We start from the raw sequence: 20823 nt of genomic DNA, 5'->3' as shown, positions 1-20823 counted from the left end.
ACGAATGTCATCATAAAATGGGCAAGATAGAAGCACATGGGATGCCGTTTCAACTTCTCCCATCCTGCACGGGCATAGCCGCTCTAGTCAAGGGATTCCACGATATCTACCCTCGGGGAGAGCTGACAGAAGCACATCAAATCTCGCCAATGTGAATGCTTTTCTATGTCTAGCGCTGGAAAGATTAGTGAAATATTGCGCAGGTACAAAACCCTTGGAGAAGGAGGTAACATCAAGCCTAGATACTGCTGATGCTGTGGGTTTGAAGCTCCATTTCCAGTATACATTGGGAAATAACTGACAACGCTCTAGAAAATCCCATCGCAGCAATGGCCGGGAGTGAGAAACCAAGAGTTGCAAATTTCCTGATCATAGACTTGTTGTAGTGGTGATTCCAAGCGTATGCCCAGTGACCGGTTGTACCCGGTTGTGGCCAGCATCAGTGTACCCAGGATAGATAGACGCAGACAGTTATAGGTTTAAGAGTCTTTACTGACTTTAAGTTACAGAGATAAACGCATTCCTGGCTTCTCCTAACTTCTAACAACATCCCCCACACTTTGTGCCTTCGCTTTCAAGGATATATAGCTTTCACTGCCCTTTGCCAGCCGCATCTGCTGTGAGCTGACCTTGGCAGTCCTGAACACAGATTAACCCCTTTATAGTCAGTTCTGTACTGTCTTTCTGGAAAACTCTATGCACATACTTCTCAGTAGCCTACAGTTCCCACCTTTTCCATAAAGACATACATTTGCATTAACAATACATGTTTGATACATTGCTTTACAGAGTTACAATCATTACAGACTTTTATGGTTTCACACAATCTAGATACAACGTTTCCTCATCATACTTTTCTGTGTATTTATTTGTTTCTTTACTTCTGATTGTGCCAATCTGAAACCTGTCCGGTGGTTTCCCCAAGTTAGCTCTTTCAGAGCGTCTCAATGTTACAGTTTCCTCTATGTTTTCCCCATCCACTCCAGTAACAGGTTCTTCTTCTTGTTGTTGTTTTACCTCCTGCTCTGGGCTTCTCTTGTCTCACTCTGGGTTCGAATGCTGCCTATTCTGAGCCATAGCCTGGGCCCATAACCCTTGTTGTAGCGGTGATTCCAAGCGTATGCCCAGTGACCGGTTGTACCCGGTTGTGGCCAGCATCAGTGTACCCAGGATAGATAGACGCAGACAGTTATAGGTTTAAGAGTCTTTACTGACTTTAAGTTACAGACATAAACGCATTCCTGGCTTCTCCTAACTTCTAACAACATCCCCCACACTTTGTGCCTTCGCTTTCAAGGATATATAGCTTTCACTGCCCTTTGCCAGCTGCATCTGCTGTGAGCTGACCTTGGCAGTCCTGAACACAGATTAACTCCTTTATAGTCAGTTCTGTACTGTCTTTCTGGAAAACTCTATGCACATACTTCTCAGCAGCCTACAAGACTTGTGCCAGTTAGATTGATATGAGTCGATCAGTACCAAGGGGGCCAATCAGACAGGAAGAAACCGTAGCTTTAGCCAGAGCTTCACTTTAAGTCTCCAAATGCAGGCCTCAATTGTAGGAAGACCAGCTTCCAGTCTCAGGATGTTATTAGAGACACAGCTTTCCCACAGTCTACCAGGGAGGTTACCCAATCAAAAAATGAGATGAGATTAGTTTGGCAGGATTTCTTCTCCATAAATCCATGTTGGCTTCTAGTAATCACTGCATTATTTTCAAGGTGCTTACAGATTGACTGCTTTATAATCTGCTCCAGAATTTTTCCAGGGATTGATGTTAGGCTGACTGGTCTGTAGTTCCCCGGTTCCTGCTTTTTGCCCTTTTTGAAGATAGGGACAACATTAGCTCTCCTCCAGTCATCCGGCACTTTATCAGTCCTCCACAATTTCGCAAACATAATAGAGAGCGGTTCTGAGAGTTCTTCAGCCAGTTCCTTCAATACTCTAGGATGCAGTTTATTGGGCCCTGGAGATTTGAACTTGTTCAGAGTGATTAGGTATTCCTTGACCATTTGTCTATCAATGTCAAGGTCCAATCCTGCCCCTTCTATTTCATGTTTCCTGGGAGGGTCATAGACCCTTTTTTGGGAGAAGACTGAGCCAAAGTAGGAATGGAGCACTTCTGCCTTTGTCATCATTTTGCCATCCTCATTGAGTAGCTGTGCCACTGTTTCTTTTCTCTGTCTTTTACTATGGATGTACCTGAAGAAAGCTTTTTTGTTGCTTTTAGCATCTCTCACTAAACTCAGCTCTTTCTCAGCTTTAGCCTTCCTGACTCCATCCCTGCAATTCCGTGATATCTGCCTGTACTCTTCCTTTGTGGCCTGGCCTTCTTTCCACTTCCTGTGTCTCTTTTTGTTTTCAGGTCATCTCTAAGCTTTTTGTGAAGCCACATTGGCTTCTTCTGTTGTTTCCCCCCTTTTTTTCCTTATTGGAGTTGCTTGCCATTGCGCTTTTAGAATTTCCTTTTTTAAAAACTCCCACCCATCTTGGACTCCTGTTCTCATTAGGGTGGCTTGCCATGGAACCGTATTTACAATTGTTTGAGTTTATTAAAATCAGCTTTCCTGAAGTCCAGGGTGCGTGTATGGCTACTCTCAGCTTTTGCTTCTGTTAAAATCAAGAATTCAAGTATGGTGTGGTCACTTTCCCCCAGAGTTCCTGCAACTGCCACTTCATCCACCAAATCATCTCTATTGGTTAGAATCAAGTCCAGGATAGCTGATCCTCTGGTTGCTTCCTCCACTTTCTGTAGGAGAAAGTTATCTCCAACACGTCAGAAATTTCTTGGAGGGGCCGTGTTTGGCAGAATTTGTCTCCCAACAATCCCAATAATCGGGATAATTTAAATCCCCCATTACTACTACATCATGCCTCATTGAAACATTGGCAATTTGCTTTTCAAAACTTACATTCTTGTCTTCTCCTTGATTGGGTGTTCGGTAGTAGACTCCAAGCACCACATTCCTTTTATTAATTGCCCCATTAATTTTAATCCAGATACTCTCTGTGGAGCTACCAAGCTCATCTTCCTGTATTTCTGTGCAGGGATATACCAGCATGGTTAACGAGCAGAGTCAAGGAAGCTCTTAGAGGCAAAAAGTCTTCCTTCACAAAATGGAAGTCTTGTCCGAATGAAGAAAATAAAAAAGAACACAAACTCTGGCAAAAGAAATGCAAGAAGACAATAAGGGATGCTAAAAAAGAATTTGAGGAGCACATTGCTAAGAACATAAAAACCAACAACAAAAAATTCTATAAATACATTCAAAGCAGGAGACCATCTAGGGAGACAATTGGACCCTTGGATGATAAGGGAGTCAAAGGTGTACTAAAGAACGATAAGGAGATTGCAGAGAAGCTAAATAAATTCTTTGCATCTGTCTTCACAGTGGAAGATATAGGGCAGATCCCTGAACCTGAACTAACATTTGCAGGAAGGGATTCTGAGGAACTAAGACAAATAGTGGTAATGAGAGAGGAAGTTCTAAGCTTAATGGACAATATAAAAACTGACAAATCACCGGGCCCGGATGGCATCCACCCGAGAGTTCTCAAAGAACTCAAAGGTGAAATTGCTGATCTGCTAACTAAAATATGTAACTTGTCCCTCGGGTCCTCCTCCGTGCCTGAGGACTGGAAAGTGGCAAATGTAACGCCAATCTTCAAAAAGGGATCCAGAGGGGATCCCGGAAATTACAGGCCAGTTAGCTTAACTTCTGTCCCTGGAAAACTGGTAGAAAGTATTATTAAAGCTAGATTAACTAAGCACATAGAAGAACAAGCCTTGCTGAAGCAGAGCCAGCATGGCTTCTGCAAGGGAAAGTCCTGTCTCAGTAACCTATTAGAATTCTTTGAGAGTGTCAACAAGCATATAGATAGAGGTGATCCAGTGGACATAGTGTACTTAGACTTTCAAAAAGCGTTTGACAAGGTACCTCACCAAAGGCTTCTGAGGAAGCTTAGCAGTCATGGAATAAGAGAGGTCCTCTTGTGGATAAGGAATTGGTTAAGAAGCAGAAAGCAGAGAGTAGGAATAAACAGACAGTTCTCCCAATGGAGGGCTGTAGAAAGTGGAGTCCCTCAAGGATCGGTATTGGGACCTGTACTTTTCAACTTGTTCATTAATGACCTAGAATTAGGAGTGAGCAGTGAGGTGGCCAAGTTTGCTGATGACACTAAATTGTTCAGGGTTGTTAAAACAAAAAGGGATTGCGAAGAGCTCCAAAAAGACCTCTCCAAACTGAGTGAATGGGCGGAAAAATGGCAAATGCAATTCAATATAAACAAGTGTAAAATTATGCATATTGGAGCAAAAAATCATGGGGTCTAAACTGGCGGTGACCGACCAGGAGAGAGACCTCTCCTGGACAGCACGATGTGGACAGCACGATGAAAATGTCGACCCAGTGTGCGGCAGCTGTGAAAAAGGCAAATTCCATGCTAGCAATAATTAGGAAAGGTATTGAAAATAAAACAGCCGATATCATAATGCCGTTGTATAAATCTATGGTGCGGCCGCATTTGGAATACTGTGTACAGTTCTGGTCGCCTCATCTCAAAAAGGATATGATAGAGTTGGAAAAGGTTCAGAAGAGGGCAACCAGAATGATCAAGGGGATGGAGCGACTCCCTTACGAGGAAAGGTTGCAGCATTTGGGGCTTTTTAGTTTAGAGAAAAGGCGGGTCAGAGGAGACATGATAGAAGTGTATAAAATTATGCATGGCATTGAGAAAGTGGATAGAGAAAAGTTCTTCTCCCTCTCTCATAATACTAGAACTTGTGGACATTCAAAGAAGCTGAATGTTGGAAGATTCAGGACAGACAAAAGGAAGTACTTCTTTACTCAGCGCATAGTTAAACTATGGAATTTGCTCCCACAAGATGCAGTAATAGCCACCAGCTTGGATGGCTTTAAAAGAAGATTAGACAAATTCATGGAGGACAGAGCTATCAATGGCTACTAGCCATGATGGCTGTGCTCTGCCACCCTAGTCAGAGGAAGCATGCTTCTGAAAACCAGTTGCCGGAAGCCTCAGGAGGGGAGAGTGTTCTTGCACTCGGGTCCTGCTTGCGGGCTTCCCCCAGGCACCTGGTTGGCCACTGTGAGAACAGGATGCTTCGGCTGGTAGCCCAACTACGACCCTATCTGGACAGGGAGAATCTCGCCTCAGTTATCCATGCTATGGTAACCTCTAGATTGGACTACTGTAATGCACTCTACGTGGGGCTACCTGTGAAGACGGTTCGGAAACTTCAGCTAGTGCAAAATGCTGCGGCCAGAGTTCTCACTGGGACAAAGAAATTTGACCATATAACACCTGTCCTGGCGCAGCTGCACTGGCTACCGATATGTTTCCGGGCCAGATTCAAAGTGTTGGTTCTTACCTATAAAGCCCTAAACGGCATCGGACCGCAATACCTGGTGGAACGCCTCTCTCGCTATGTACCTACCCGTTCACTACGCTCGACGTCGAAGGCCCTTCTCCGGGTCCCAACTCATAAAGAGGCCCGGAGATCAACAACTAGATCTAGGGCCTTCTCGGTGGTGGCCCCCGAACTATGGAATGCCCTCCCAGACGAGATACGCCTGGCGCCTTCTTTGTTATCTTTTCGGTGCCAGGTAAAAACCTACCTTTTCGCCCAGGCTTTTTAAACATTTTAAATTTAATTTTAAACCTAATATGGATTTTAATTTATAAACTCAATGGCAATTCTATTTCGGATTTTTATCATGTTATATTTTTCACACTTGCTCATATTTTAATTGTGATTTTATTTGTTGTACACCGCCCTGAGAGCTTTCTGCTATAGGGCGGTCTAGAAATGTAATAAAATAAAATAAATAAATAAATAAATGCTGGACTAGATGGGCCACTGGCCTGATCCAGCAGGCTCTTCTTATGTTCTTATGTTCTTATATTTTTAACATATAGCGCAACTCCACCTCCTTTTTATTCCTTCTGTTCTTCTTGAACAAGTTGTATCCTTCAATTGCTGTATTCCAGTCATGGGAGTCATCCCACCAAGTTTCAGTTATACCTATCAAGCTGTAATTGCCCTCCTGTATTAAGAGTTCAAGTTCGTCCTGCTTGTTTCCCATGCTCTGCGCATTAGTATGGAGACATTGAGGACCATGTGATTTATGGCTTGGCTTCCTTACTACATTTTTCTGAGGGCTGTTACTGGGCCCTATTAGAGCCAATCTCTTTGGTCCCACTACTGTGCATAAGCTTTCATCAGTCGTTTCCACCAAATTTATGTCTCCCTCCCCTTTAGGATTCAGTTTAAAGCCCTCCTGATGAACTTCTCCATGCTGTGGCCAAACACATTCTTTCCAGTCCCTGTGAGATGCAACCGATCACTTGCCAGCAGTCCATCTTCCAGGAACCATAACCCATGGTCCCAGAATCTAAGTCTCTCATGTCTGCACCACCTTCGTAGCCATTCATTCACATGGAGTATTTTTCTTTCCCTTTCTACTCCTCTTCTAATTACTGGAAGGATGGATGAAAAAATTATCTGGGCCCCAAAGTCCTTGAGTTTCCTTCCCAGAGCTTCAAAGTCTGATGTGATTTCTCCATTTGGCAGTTTCATTTGTTCCCACATGGATGAGGAGAAAGGGATACCTGTTGGTGGGGTTGATGAGTGATGGCAACCTTTCCATCACATCTCTAATCCATCCTCCTGGTAGACAGCATACCTGGCGAGTCCACGGTTCTTTTCGGCATACTTGCGTCTCGATCCCACGCAGTAGGGAGTGTCCCACTACTAGTACTCTTCTCTTCTTGTTGTGGGGCGTGGTTTCATTGTCCCTGCTTGATCGAGCTTCAGCTTCTTGCTCATTGTCACATGGGGTCTCCTGTAATTGTTCCTCCACAGGCTGTACTCCAGTCTCCTCCTTGAGTGGTTGTTCCATAGCTCCACTGGTGAAGGGTGTCTTCTAGCTCTTCTGCTCCTAACTGTCACCCTTTCCCATGGAGTTTTCTCCACTTCATTATTTCTCTCCAAAGCAGTCTCCTCTTCTGCTACCACATGCTGTTGCTCCTCCACCTCTACATCTCTTTGCTGCTGTTGTTCCAGCGTTCTGTCTAAGAACTCTTCATCTTCTCTTATAGTCCTCAGTGTGGCCACCCACCATTCCAGGCCTCTCACCTTTTCTTCCAATAGTGCCACGAGCTTACACTTGTTGCACGTGTACGTCATGTTGTTCTCAGGCAAGAATACAAACATTGCACATACCTTGCAGGTCACAACCACTGGAGAATCCTTCCCTTTCATGCTGTCTTCTACCTTTTGTTTATTTCTAACTATTTGTTTTGGAGTGGCCTGTGCTTTGTCATGTCCTACTACAGGGTAAACTTGAGAGTCCCACTAGTATGCAGTGCGCTGTACAAGCAGAATTAGTAATTTGTTTGGTGTTGGGGTTTTTTATGGACCTCCCCTGTTGAAGTCCTTTGTCAAACTCCTGTTTGCTCTGCCTGTTCGCTCGCTCTCTGAAAGCTGGCTTACTTATATGTCTTCACCTGTAGATTAACTGAGACATTTCACTTGCACTCACCTGTCCAGCTGCACAGCATGCCCTTGGAGGATGGTTTGCTTTCTGGCGCATGACTCCCTTAGCACTGGGCCTTGCCTGCTGTTGCAAACACACACCATTTGTCTTGCTTTGTAATGCACACATCCTGGCCCCAGGATGCTTCAAGTCAAACAGCTTTGCCTAGAATGAATCCAAACCCCATTGTCGATTTCATTATTTTTATTTATTTCTTAGATTTTTATCCCACCCTTCCTCCCAGTAGGAGCCCAGGTTGGCATTTTAGTTGTATTGCCTTTGAGTTGGATCCTCCTCAGCATACAGCTCCTGTCTGAAGCACAGACCCCTTCCTTCAGGTGGCCGCCTCGCTCGCTCTCCGTTTTTGGGCCTCAAATGATGCAAACCTTCTGCCCAGTGCTGTCCTCTCCCCCTTGGAAGCCTGTGCCCTGCGGATCTATCCCTGTCCTTCGCCCCGTGCATATTATGAGACCATTGGAGCCCTGTGAAAACCAGCCCCACTGGCCCTCTGCCATGCCCCCTTCCGGAATCCACGGGAGGAGCCGCAATTCACAGGCAACTGGGTTGGTGTGGGTCGACGGAGGGAGGGAGGGATGACGGCACCTCCCCCCCTGCAGCAACAGCCGCAGCTTGTCCCTGTCAAGCCGTGATGGCAAAGTCCCGCCCAACAAGCTGAGAGCAATGCCGTCAGGAGTCTAGACCAAGAGGCTAGATTCCTAGCAGGGGCACCCATGGCGGAATGGTCAAAGCTGAGACACAAGACTAAGATGCATCCAAACTCAGAGGAAGGCAATGGTAAACCACCTCTGAATACCTCTTATCATGAAAACCCTATGAACAGAGTATCCAAAATGCAACACAAGATAGTGCTGGAAGATGAGACCCCCAGATCAGAAGGCACTCACCAAGCTACTGGGGAAGAACAAAGGACAAGCACGAGTAGCGCTATGACTAATGACGCAGCTGGGTCAAAGCCGAAAGGAAGCCCAGAGGCTGATGCGCACAGATGCAAAAGGAGAGTCTGGAGTTGTACGACACACACAGTAGGAACATGGAATGTGAGAAGCATGAACCAGGGAAAGTTAGAAATTTCAAGCAAGAAATGGAACGTATCAACATTACAATACTTAGCGTGAGTGAATTAAAATGGAAGGGAATGGGACATTTTCAATCAGGCAACTACAAAATATTTTATGCAGGAAATGAGAAATCAAGAAGAAACAGGGTTGCTTTAATAGTGAGAAGTGATGTAGCAAAAGCAATTAGGAGCTACTATGCAAGGTCTGAGTGAGTTATATCAATGAGATTAAATGGGAAACCTATTAACATAACCATCATCCAAGTCTACGCTCCAATATCAAACGCAGAAGAAGAAGAATTGGAGAGATTTTATGCAGAAGTACAGGAGGAAATTAATCACACACCAAAACAAGATATGATGATAATCATGGGGGACTGGAATGCAAAAGTAGGGAACAGAGAACTAGGAATTGTGGGGAAATGGGGCTTAGGTGACAGAAATGAAGCAGGAGAAAGACTTGTTGAATTCTGTGAAGCCAATGATTTGTTTCTTGCCAACACATTTTTTGAGCAACCCAAAAGACGACTGTACACGTGGACATCACCAGATGGTCAGTATAGGAATCAAATTGATTATATAATTGGCAACAGAAGATGGAGAAGTTCCATACTTTCTGCAAAAACAAGGCCAGGAGCAGACTGCGGTACAGATCATGAACTGATTGTATTGAAAATCAGAGTAAAGCTAAAGAAGAACAAAGCACTCATAATGCCAAAATACAATTTAAAAAACATCCCAGAAGCATATAAAGATCAAATAAGGAACAGGTTTGAGGCTTTAAACTTAGTTGACAGAGAACCAGAGAACCGATCCTGGCCCGCTTGCACTGGCTGCCTATACGCTTCCAGGCTCAATTCAAAGTGCTGGTTTTGACTTATAAAGCCTTACATGGCTTGGGACCACAATACCTGATGGAGCGCCTCTCCCAATATGAACCTACCCGTACACTATGTTCAACATCAAAGGCTCTCCTTCGGGGACCCACCCAGAGAGAAGCCCGGAAGGTGACAACAAGGAAACGGGCTTTCTCTGTGGTGGCCCCCGAATTATGGAATTCTCTCCCTGATGAGGTACGCCTGGCGCCAACATTGTTATCCTTTCGGCGCCAGGTAAAAACCTTCTTGTTCTCCCAGGCATTTTAACATTTTAATATCTACTTTTAACACCTACATCTATCACTCACAATCTTAATTTTAGTAATTTTAACATTAACATCTTAAACAGCTTCATATTTTAACTGATTTAATACATTTTTATACTTAACATTTTAGGATTGTGTCTATTGTGTCCATGTGTTTAACTATGTTTAGTTATTTTGTTATATTGTTTCAATGTGTTTGATATATGTTTTTAATTGTATACTGGGTGTTTTTATGCTGTAAACCGCCCAGAGAGCTTCGGCTATTGGGTGGTATAGAAATATAATTAATAAATAAATAAATAATAAAGAACTATGGAATGAAGCCAGGGACATTATAAGGGAAGAATGCAAAAAGACAATACCTCTTGTTAAAAAGAGAGAAAGACCTCAATGGATGATTGAAGAAACTCTTAAAATGGTTAAAGGGAGAAGGAAAGCAAAAGCAAAAGGAGATAGAAACACGGTCAGAACCCTAAATGCAACTATACAATGACTAGTACGTAGGGACAAAGAAAACTATTACAATAGTTATTGTATAGAAATAGAAAAGGACAACAAAATGGGAAAAACAAGAGCCCTATTCCAAAAGATTAGAGAAATGAAAGGGAAATTTAAACCACGAGTAGGGATGTTGAATAATCAACAGGGGAACACACTGACTGACCGAGATGAAATAAAAGGAAGATGGAAGCAATACACTGAAGAACTCTATAAAAGAGATGACAAGATGACAGATTCATTCACGGAGGAACCATATGATGAAGAACCAGAAATTTTAGAATGTGAGATGAAAGCTGCTCTTAAAATTCTTGGAAGAAACAAATCACCAGGAATAGACGGCATACCAATAGAGTTGCTACAAGCTACTGAGACTGAATCTGTCCAAATTTTGACAAAAATTTGTCAAGAAATATGGAAAACTAAACAATGGCCCACAGACTGGAAGCGTTCCATATATATCCCACTTCCAAAGAAAGGGGATCCCAGAGAATGCAGTAATTATCGAACTATTGCCTTAATATCCCATGCAAGTAAAGTAATGCTCAAGATTCTACAACAAAGGCTCTTACCATATATGGAGCGAGAAATGCCAGACGTCCAAGCAGGAATTAGAAAGGGAAGAGGCACCAGAGATCATATCGCAAACATACGTTGGATAATGGAACGGACCAAGGAGTTCCAGTTTGGAAAAAGGGTGAGGTAAAAATAAAGTTTCAATTCAATTCAATTCCAGAAGAAAATCTCCTTGTGTTTTATAGATTACAGCAAAGCCTTTTGACTGTGTAGATCATGAAAAACTATGGAATGCTTTAAAAGAAATGGGGGTGCCACAGCATCTGATTGTCCTGATGTGCAACCTATACTCAGGACAAGAGGCTACTGTAAGGACAGAATATGGAGAAACTGATTGGTTCCCCATTGGAAAGGGTGTGAGACGGGTGTATTTTATCACCCTATTTGTTTAATCTGCACGCAGAACATATCATACGGAAAGCGGGAATGGACCAAGATGAAGGAGGTGTTAAAATTGGAGGGAGAAACATCAATTAAGATATGCAGATGATACCATACTCTTAGCAGAAACCAGTAATGATTTGAAACGAATACTGATGAAAGTAAAAGAGGAAAGCACAAAAGCAGGACTACAGCAGAACATCAAGAAGACTAAAGGAATGACAACAGAAGATTTATGTAACTTTACAGTTGACAATGAGGACATTGAACTTGTCAAGGATTATCAATATCTTAGCACAGTCATTAACCAAAATGGAGGCAATAGTCAAGAAATCAGAAGAAGGCTAGGACTGGGGAGGGCAGCTGTGAGAGAACTAGAAAAGGTCCTCAAATGCAATAATAATAATAATAATAATAATTTAATTTGTGGGTCGCCTATCTGGCCAATGGCCACTCTAGGCGACGTACAATTTAACAACAATACATTACATCATAATAAAATACATCATAAAATACAATAAAACAATAAAACAGTTCCAGTACAGAGTAGTAGGCTATTGGTCGTAAAAATTTAACCCTCCCCGTAAGTCCCAAAGGCCTGTCTGAAGAGCCAGGTCTTCAAAGCTTGGCGGAATACATTCAGGGAATACATTCAGGGAAGGGGCATGTCGAATGTGGTGCTGGAGGAGAGCTTTGCGCATACCGAGGACTGCGAAAAAGACAAATAATTGGGTGTTAGAACAGATTAAACCAGAACTATCAGAAGAAGCTAAAATGATGAAACTGAGGCTATCATACTTTGAACGCATAATGAGAAGACATGATTCACTAGAAAAGACAATAATGCTTGGAAAAACAGAAGGGAGTAGAAAAAGAGGAAGGCCAAACAAGAGATGGATTGATTCCATAAAGGAAGCCACAGACCTCAACTTATAAGATCTGATCAGGGTGGTTCAGGACAGATGCTCTTGGAGGTCGCTGATTCATAGGGTCGCCATAAGTCGTAATCGACTTGAAGGCACATAACAGCAACAACAATGAGGTATTATCCTTGTCACAGTCATCCCGGCGCGCCCTCCTCCTGCGTGGGCGGAGGAAGCTCGCGGGTGCCGGCCTGCACTTGATTGGGCCGCACAGGCTAGGAGGGCAGGAAGAGCCGAAACAGACTGCGCCTGCGCATTCCCTGGAAAGGCGACAGAGAAACGGCGAGTGTGCCCCGCTCCCCCTTGCCGCACATGCGCACTTCCTCCTTGTGTCTCGGGGCTGGTCGCTCGTTGCTAGGCGACAACTGCCCGCGGCTTGAAGCGGCGGCGGAGAGGGTGAGCTGGGGGCGGCACCGAGGCAGCCGGCGACCCCTTCCGGCCAAGTACTGGCTCCCCGCGCGGGCCCTAGAGGGACCCTTCCCCCTTGAATCCTCGCGGGGTGGGGTGGGGCGGTCTCTCTTTTCCTGCCCCCTCTTGTCAGCTCCGCAGCCTCCCTTGGCGAGGCGACCCGGGCAGGTGTGGCGGCTCCGCCGGTTTGGCGACGGCAGTTTGCGTCATACGCGCAGCTCTTCCGCCGAAGGGGGGTCTTGAGCAGCAACTCGCCTCCTTCGCGGTTTCTGCCCGCGGGGGTTACCCTCTTCGCGCCCGGCGCAGATCCGGCGGCGCAGATGCGAAGGGGAGGGGGAGGGGCTGACTGCCTTGCGGGGCGCGGGGCTATCCCCGCCTTGTTTCTGCTGCTCTTGGCTCCCTCGGCGCGCTTCCCCCGTTCCAGAGCACTTATGCGCAGCGTGAAATGCACCAGTCCCAACCCAGGACTGTGCATGGATTTCTGTTCAGCGTCATCTTGTTCTCTCCGTGTTTAAAGCTGGCAATGCCGTTTTATGCCATGTCTGTGCGGCCTCAGGTTGGCAGCTATCCCTCCCTCCCCATTTTGTGTCTTTTGCAGATTTTATAAGCATGGCCTTTATGCTCTCACCCCACTTGAGCACAGGGCTTTGGACAGAGCGCTGCAGCCCTCTGCTCAACAGTTGCTTCCAGGTTGGACACAGCCATTAAGGAGCACTCATTAGGTACACTTGTGGATCCACCTCACAGTAGTGTTGTCCAGTCTGTTGTTATTATTATTACTATCATGATTATGATTTATTCAGTTTGTTAGTGACTTGTTGCCTGAAGGTCTCCAAGTGACCTAAAACAGTGTTAAACAGAAGATAGATAGATAGATAGATAGATAGATAGATAGATAGATAGATAAGACAGTTTTGAAAGCAACAAACAGAACTTCACTCAAGCTTGCTCAGGATCCCTATAAGGATTTCGTTAATCACCTAAAATATATATATAAACATAATTGTGATTAACCAAACAGAGGTTTTTATTATATTAACAAAACGTTTCAGCTTCCGCCTTCATCAGCTGCCAACATACAAATGCTGTTACCAAGGTGGCAGTTATAGAGCTTTGAGGATGGAATGCTCAGAGGGGCTTCATTTGCAGAAGCTAAGTAGTGGTGGTACTGTGCTCCAGGTTCAGGCCATGTGGTGCCAATGTGTCCAGAGAGTAAATCCAAAAGTTCTCCCTTTTGGTCAATGCTGCTGGATCTGCTGGCATCTCTATCGCGGTAATGGAAAAGTCCAACAGGCTGTGACCCTCAATGTTAAAATGCTTTGCAACGGGTTGCTCCACTTATTTTGTCAAAATTGCCGACTTGTGGTTCCTGAAGCGCATGCGTAGGTCAGTTGTGGTCTTTCCTACATATTGGATATGACATCCTGGTCTTTTGCACTCAATGATGTAAACTATATTGCAGGACCTGCAGGTGATGTTCTGTTTGATGTAATATGTCCTGCCTGTCCTAGTGCTTGTAAAAGTGGCTGTCTCCCTGAGGTACACACAGGTGATACAGCGTTTGGAGTGACAAGGATGAGACCCTGGATTGGTGACAGGTGGTTTAAGCACTGCTCTCACCAACAGTCAGCGCAAATTAGGAGGTTGGCAAAATGCTATAACAGGAGGCCTGCTGATGGCTCTGGTAAGATGTTCAGAGCTTGCCAGCAATGGGTAGCTCTCCCTGATTGCTCGGTGATAGGAGATGCTGGATGGAAATCTACCACAAATGGAATCCGTTGCTCTCTGCTCTTTGACATCTCGGTACGATGGAGGAGGTTTTCTCTGGACAGAATGGAGGCTCGGTGGATGTTGCAATTCATAATATGTGGAGAATATCCTCTTCGAAGAAGGTGTTGTTTAAGTTCACTGATCCTTCTCTGGTATTTATCTTCAGTGTTGCAAATAAGTTTGATTCTCAGAGCTAAGCTATACACAATGTTCCTTTATATGCCTAGGATGGCAGGATTTCCAGTTTAAATAGGTGTGGGCATCAGTGGGTTTGCTGTAGAGATCAGTGTCTATTTTGTTGTTTTCAATGGTAAGAAGGACATCCAGAAAAGGGATGTGCGGATTGTCATTTGTACTATTAAATGTAAACGTAATAGAGGGATGGATAGAGTTGATGTAATTTTTAATTGTTCCAAACTCTCTGAAGAAGCCCTCTCCCTTGTCACCACCATCCAATCCTCCCTGAGAGGGAGTAACTGGAGAAGGACCTCAGACAAAGATCATGTTGAGAGAGGTTCCAGATAATATGGAGGTCCTGAGCTGTAAAAAACATTATGCTGTAGGTCAGAACTGACATGGGCCCCATGGAGAATGCTTGGCCGGATTGGGAGAATGGAGAGGGGTTGGTCGATGTTATGGAGGGAGCTGAGGAAATCATGGGTGAAGTGCTTCCAGAAACCTCTGCCAGCTCCATGCCTAGTGAGTCTACTAATATCAGTACCCCCCCTTTGCCTGTGATAGAGAGAGAGAGAGATGGAATCCTCACTGGCATGCAGCCCAGACTTAGCCTTTGAAACAGCTAGGCCCTAATGAACTTGCTGGACTCTTCCAGAGAGATAGGAATGTGTATAGGTTGTCAGAGCCTGGAATAACAGTTTCTACAAGGTCACACAGGCTGGAGAAAAGATACCTTCAGATAAAGAAATCCGTATGCCTTCCCAGGAGAAGTTGCCACCTCACTTCTATGATTGGAAAGTGCTAGATGTAGCACGTAAAGTGCTGCATCTGATGGAGAATGAGAGGGATAGGGGTGGAAACCCTGGAGTGTGTCTATATTGTGGGAAATCAGGCCATTTTGCCCAGACCTGCCCTGGCTCCAGCACGGCCTTCAGGAAACTCCCATGTGGGAACAAATGATAACTGCCAAGCAGAGCTACAAAGAAATCATGTTAGACTTTGAAGCTCTGGAAAGGAAACTCAAGGACTTTGGGGCTCAGATAGTTTTCTCATCCAGTACTTTGAAGTTCCATATCTTCTGCAAAAAGAAGACCAGGAGTAGATTGCGGTACATATCATGAACTGAAGATTTATGTAACTTTAAAGTTGACAACGAGGACATTGAACTTGTCAAGGATTATTAATACCTCTGTACAGTCATTAACCAAAATGGAGACAATAGTCAAGAAATCAGAAGAAGGCTAGGACTTGGGAGGGCAGCTGTGAGAGAACTAGAAAAGGTCCTCAAATGCAAAGATGTATCAGGAAACACTAAAGTCAGGATTATTCAGACCATGGTATTCCCAATCTCTGTGTATGGATGTGAAAGTTGCCACTTGCCACGGGAACGTTATTTTGGATGCGTCACACTCGGAGTCATCTTGGGGTCGTCTTGGAGAAAGAAGACAACAGAAGAAATGTAAATAATGATACTGTTTACAGAAGATGGTGGTCAGGTGGGGAGAAGCACAATGGGAAATTAGAGAACCCTTCACCTCCATGACATCCTTATGATGAAGACAAAAGAGGTGATGCCAAGAATAAGATATTGCACATATCCTTTTAGTGTAATATTCATGGAAATTCTTAGATATATTTTATAATTGTTATATTCTTTCTTTTTGTTTTGTATATGATTCATTTTGTTCTCATGTTATGTATATTGTTTAGAGATTTATTGTTTAGTTATGCTTACTTAAAATGTGAACTATTGTTTTTTATTATGTAGAATTTATATTGATTTTTTATGTCGTAAACCACCCAGAGAGCTTCGGCTATGGGGCGATATACAAATGTAGTAAATAAATAATAAATAAAGTTGGACAGTGAAAAAACCGGATAAGAGAAAATCAACTCATTTGAAATGTGGTGTTGGAGGAGACCTTTGCTCATACCATGGACTGCGAAAAAGACAAATAATTGGGTGTTAGAACAAATTAAACCAGAACTGTCACTAGAAGCTATAATGATGAAATTGGGGTTATCCTACTTTGGACACATAATGAGAAGACACAATTCACTGGAAAAGACAGTAATGGTGGGAAAAACAGCAGGGAGTAGAAAAAGAGGAAGGCCAAACAAGAGATGGATTGATTCCATAAAGGAAGCCACAGACCTGAACGTACAAGATCTGAACAGGGTGGTTCATGACAGATGCTCTTGGAGGTCACTGATTCATAGGGTTGCCATAAGTCGTAATTGACTTGAAGGAACATAACAACAACAAACTTAGAAGAGGAATAGAAAGGGAAAGAAAAATATTCCAGATGAGTGACTGGCTAAAAAGGTGGTGCAAATGCAAGAGATTTGGATTCTGGGACCATGGGCTACACTTCCTGGAAGATGGACTGCATCCTTCTTAAAATGTGGTGCATGTAATAAAAATGTTGAAGAGCACCGGGCCAGGACCAAGCCCTGCGGCACCCCGTTCGTTACCTCCTCCACTTTGAGAAGGAACCATTGATAAGCATTCTTTGAGTACAATTTTGTAGCCAACTGTGGATCCACCCGATAGTTGTTCCATCCAGCTCACATTCAGCTAACTTGCTAATCAGAATATAATTGGGCACATTGTCAAAAGCTTTGCTGAAGTCAAGATATATTCTGTCCATAGCATTCCACCAGGGAGGTTACCCAATCAAAAAAATCCATGTTGGCTTCTAGTAATCATTGCATTTTTTTCCAGGTGCTTACAAACTGACTGCTTTATAATTCCCAGGGATTAATGTCATGCTGACTGGTCTGTAGTTGCTAGGTTTCTCCTTTTGCCCTTTTTGAAGATAGGGACCACATTAGCCTCCTTCAGTCCTGCACTTCACCCTTACTTCATGATTTTGCAAAGATAATAGCGGTTCTGAGAGTTCTTCAGTCCCTTCAGTCCTGCACTTCACCCTTACTTCATGATTTTGCAAAGATAATAGCGGTTCTGAGAGTTCTTCAGTCCCTTCAGTCTTCTAAGATGCAGTTCATTGGGCCCTAGAGATTTGAACTTGTTCAAAGTGATTTGTATTACTTGACCATTTGTCTATCAATCTCAAGCTGCAAGCCTGCCCCTTCAACTTACACTTCACGTTTCCTAGGAGGGTCATAGACCCTCTAGGGAGAAAGACCCAGCCAAAGTAGCAGTTGAGTACTTTTGCCTTTTCTTTGTCATCTGTTATCATTCTGCCATCCTCATCAAGTAGCTGTACCACCATTTATTTTCTCTGTCTTATACTATGGATGTACCTGAAGAAAGCTTTTTTGTTGCGCACTAACCTCAGCTAATACTCTGCTTTAGCCTTCCTGATGTCATCCCTGCAATTCCAATGTTTGATTAGATTTGTTGGGCTTTTTCTTCTTTTTTGCTGTTTTTGAAGATAGGGACCACATTAGCTCTCCTCCAGTCGTGTGGCACTTCACCCTTCCAAGCAGTATCTCTTTTTGCTTCATTACTCTTAGCTCTGCCAGTTTGGATATGACATTCAGGTGCAATTGTGTCAACCACTCTGGGTTATCTCTGTATTCCAAAAATCAACCAGGGCTTCAACAGATGAGCCAGCCATGCCAACTGGAAAACTCCCCAGAGCCCTCTGAAAATCAGTTGTATCCATTTGTTGTGGGGCCATACCATCTTAATAGGTGCCCCACTCCTGCAAAGGAAAAAGGCCACTGTTAAGTCAAAAACTCACCAGGAGAGATTATTTTGATGTCCCCCACCTTCAGATCATCCTTTCTCTACAACAAAACCAAATCCAGAGTGTAACCAGATACATGCTTTATCCTGATGATACTTTGGAAGGAGATACAAGCAAGCCAGCTTTCAGAGAGTGGGCGAACAGGGAGAGCAAACAGGAGTTTGACAAAGGAGGTATAGTGAGGAAAAGAAAAGGGATGTGTGCTCTAAGCCGTGTGCTCTGAAGGGCTCTATAGCAGCTTGATTGGGAGGGGTGTGACCTGATAGCTATTGGCTTGAGAACTGAGGGCAACAAGCAGCAGCTGTGTGTGCTGGGACTTTCATTCTGTTTTCTGACTCCTAACAGAGCAGAGCAGAGGGAGCTGTCTCAAGTGGTCCACAGGAGAGGAGATACAAGCAAGCCAGCTTTCAGAGAGCGAGCAGTTTGACAAAGGAGTTCGACGGGAGATCAAGGGGGAGGTCCCTAAATAAATAAATAAATAAAATTACTAATTCTTCTTGTATGGTACACCACATGCCAGTGGGACTCCCAAGTTTACCCTGAAGTAGGACACGACAAAGCACAGGTCACTCCAAAACAAGTAGTTAGAAAGAAACAAAAGGTAGAAGAGAGTATGAACGGGAAGGATTCTCCAGTGGTTGTGACCTGCAAGGTGTGTGCCGTTTGTTTTCTTGCCTGAGAACAACATGGTGTACACCTGCAACAAGTGCAAGCTCGTGGCACTGTTGGAAGAAAACGTGAGAGGCCTGGAATGGTGGGTGGCCACACTGAAAACCATAAGAGAAGATGGAAGAGTTCTTAGATAGAACGCTGGAGCAACAGCAGCAAAGAGAAGTGGAGGTGGAAGAGCAACAGCATGTGGTAGCAGAAGAGGAGACTGCTCTGAAGAGGAACAACGAAGTGGAGGAAACTCCGTGGGAAAGGGTGACAGGAGCAGAAGAGCTAGAATACACCCTTCACCAGTGGAACTATGGAACTGCTTTCAACTACTCAAGGATGAGACTGGAGGACAGCTTGTGGTGGAAGAATTACAGGAGATGCCGTGCAACAACCCTCACCCCACAACAAGACGAGAAGAGTACTAGTAGTGGGATACTCCCTACTGCGTGGGATCGAAACCCATGTATGCTGAGAAGATCCGTGGACTCGCCAGATATGCTGTCTACCAGGAGGGCTAATGTCCCTATCTTCAAAAAGGGCAAAAAGGAGGAACCGGGGAACTACAGACCAGTCAGCCTAACATCGATCCCTGGAAAAATGTGGAGCAGATTATAAAGCAGTTAATCTATAAACACCTTGAAAATAATGCAGTGATTATTAGAAGGCAACATGGATTTATCAAGAACAAATCCTGCCAAACTAATCTTATCATGTTTTTTGATCGGGTAACCTCCCTTGTAGATTGTGGGAATGATGTGGACATAATATATCTCGACTTCAGCAAAGCTTTTCACAAAGTACTCCATGATATTCTGATTAGCAAACTAGCTAAATGTGGGGCTGGATGGAACAACTATCAGGTGCATCCACAGTTGGCTCCAGAATCTTACTCAAAGAGTGCTTATCAATGGTTCCTTCTCAACCTGGGCGGAAATAACGAGTGGGGTACCACAGGGCTCGGTCCTGGGCCCAGTGCTCTTCAACATTTTTATTAATGACTTGGATGAGGAGGTACAGAGCATGCTTATCAAATTTGCAGATGATACAAAATTGGGGGGCACAGCTAATACTGTGGAAGACAGAAACAAAATTCAAAGGGACCTTGATAGGCTGGAGCATTGGGCTGAAAACAACAGAATGAAATTTAACAGGGATAAATGCAAAATTCTACACCTAGGAAAAAGAAACCAAATCCACAGTTATAAGCTGGGGGATACTTGGCTCAGCAATACGACATGCAAGTAGGCTGTTGGGATTGTTGTTGATCACAAGATGAATATGAGCCCACAGTGCAATGTGGCTGCAAAAAAGGCAAATGCTATATTAGGCTGCATTAACAGAAGTATAGTTTCCAAATCACATGAAGTATTAGTTCCCCTCTATTCAGCACTAGTTGAGCCTCATCTTGAGTACTGCGTCCAGTTCTGGTCTCTGCACTTCAAGAAGGATGCAGACAATCTGAAATGGGTTCAGGGGAGGGCAACAAGGACGCTCAGGGGACTGGAAACAAAGCCCTATGAGGAGAGACTGAAAGAACTGGGTATGTTTAGCCTGGAGAAGAGAAAACTGAGTTGAGGGGAGATATGATAGCACTCTTCAAGTACATTAAAGGCTGTCACACAGAGGAGGGCTGGGATCTCTTCTCAATCATCCCAGAGTGCAGGACACGGAATAATGAGCTCAAGTTGCAGGAAGCCAGACTTCGACTGAACTTCAGGAAAAACTTCCTTACTGTTAGAGCCATACGACAATGGAACCAATTACTTAGAGAGGTAGTGGGCTGTCCGACATTGCAGGCATTCAAGAGGCAGCTGGACAGCTATCTGTCGGGAATACTTTGATTTGGATTCCTGAATTGAGCAGGGGGTTGGACTTGATGGCCTTATAGGCCCCTTCCAACGCTACTATTCTAGGATTCTAAGTTCCTCATGGTTGT

At 44.1% G+C, this 20823-nt stretch overlaps 1 protein-coding gene across 4 annotated transcripts in view; it reads left to right on the top strand.

Moving 5' to 3' along the window:
* Positions 1-12400: 12400 nt before the first annotated feature.
* IQANK1 (IQ motif and ankyrin repeat containing 1) overlaps positions 12401-20823 on the top strand; it is a 57592-nt gene continuing 49169 nt past the window's right edge. For all 4 annotated transcript variants that reach the window (XM_061607300.1, XM_061607299.1, XM_061607302.1 and 1 more), the window contains exon 1: positions 12401-12552. The gene's annotated coding sequence lies outside the window, so the exon portion shown is untranslated. The remainder of the gene's footprint in view (positions 12553-20823) is intronic.

The sequence above is a fragment of the Rhineura floridana genome, chromosome 1, assembly GCF_030035675.1.
Source record: "Rhineura floridana isolate rRhiFlo1 chromosome 1, rRhiFlo1.hap2, whole genome shotgun sequence".
NCBI lineage: Eukaryota > Metazoa > Chordata > Lepidosauria > Squamata > Rhineuridae > Rhineura > Rhineura floridana.
The sequence above is the reverse complement of the archived record's forward strand: the minus strand, read 5'-3'. Positions and strand labels throughout refer to the sequence as shown.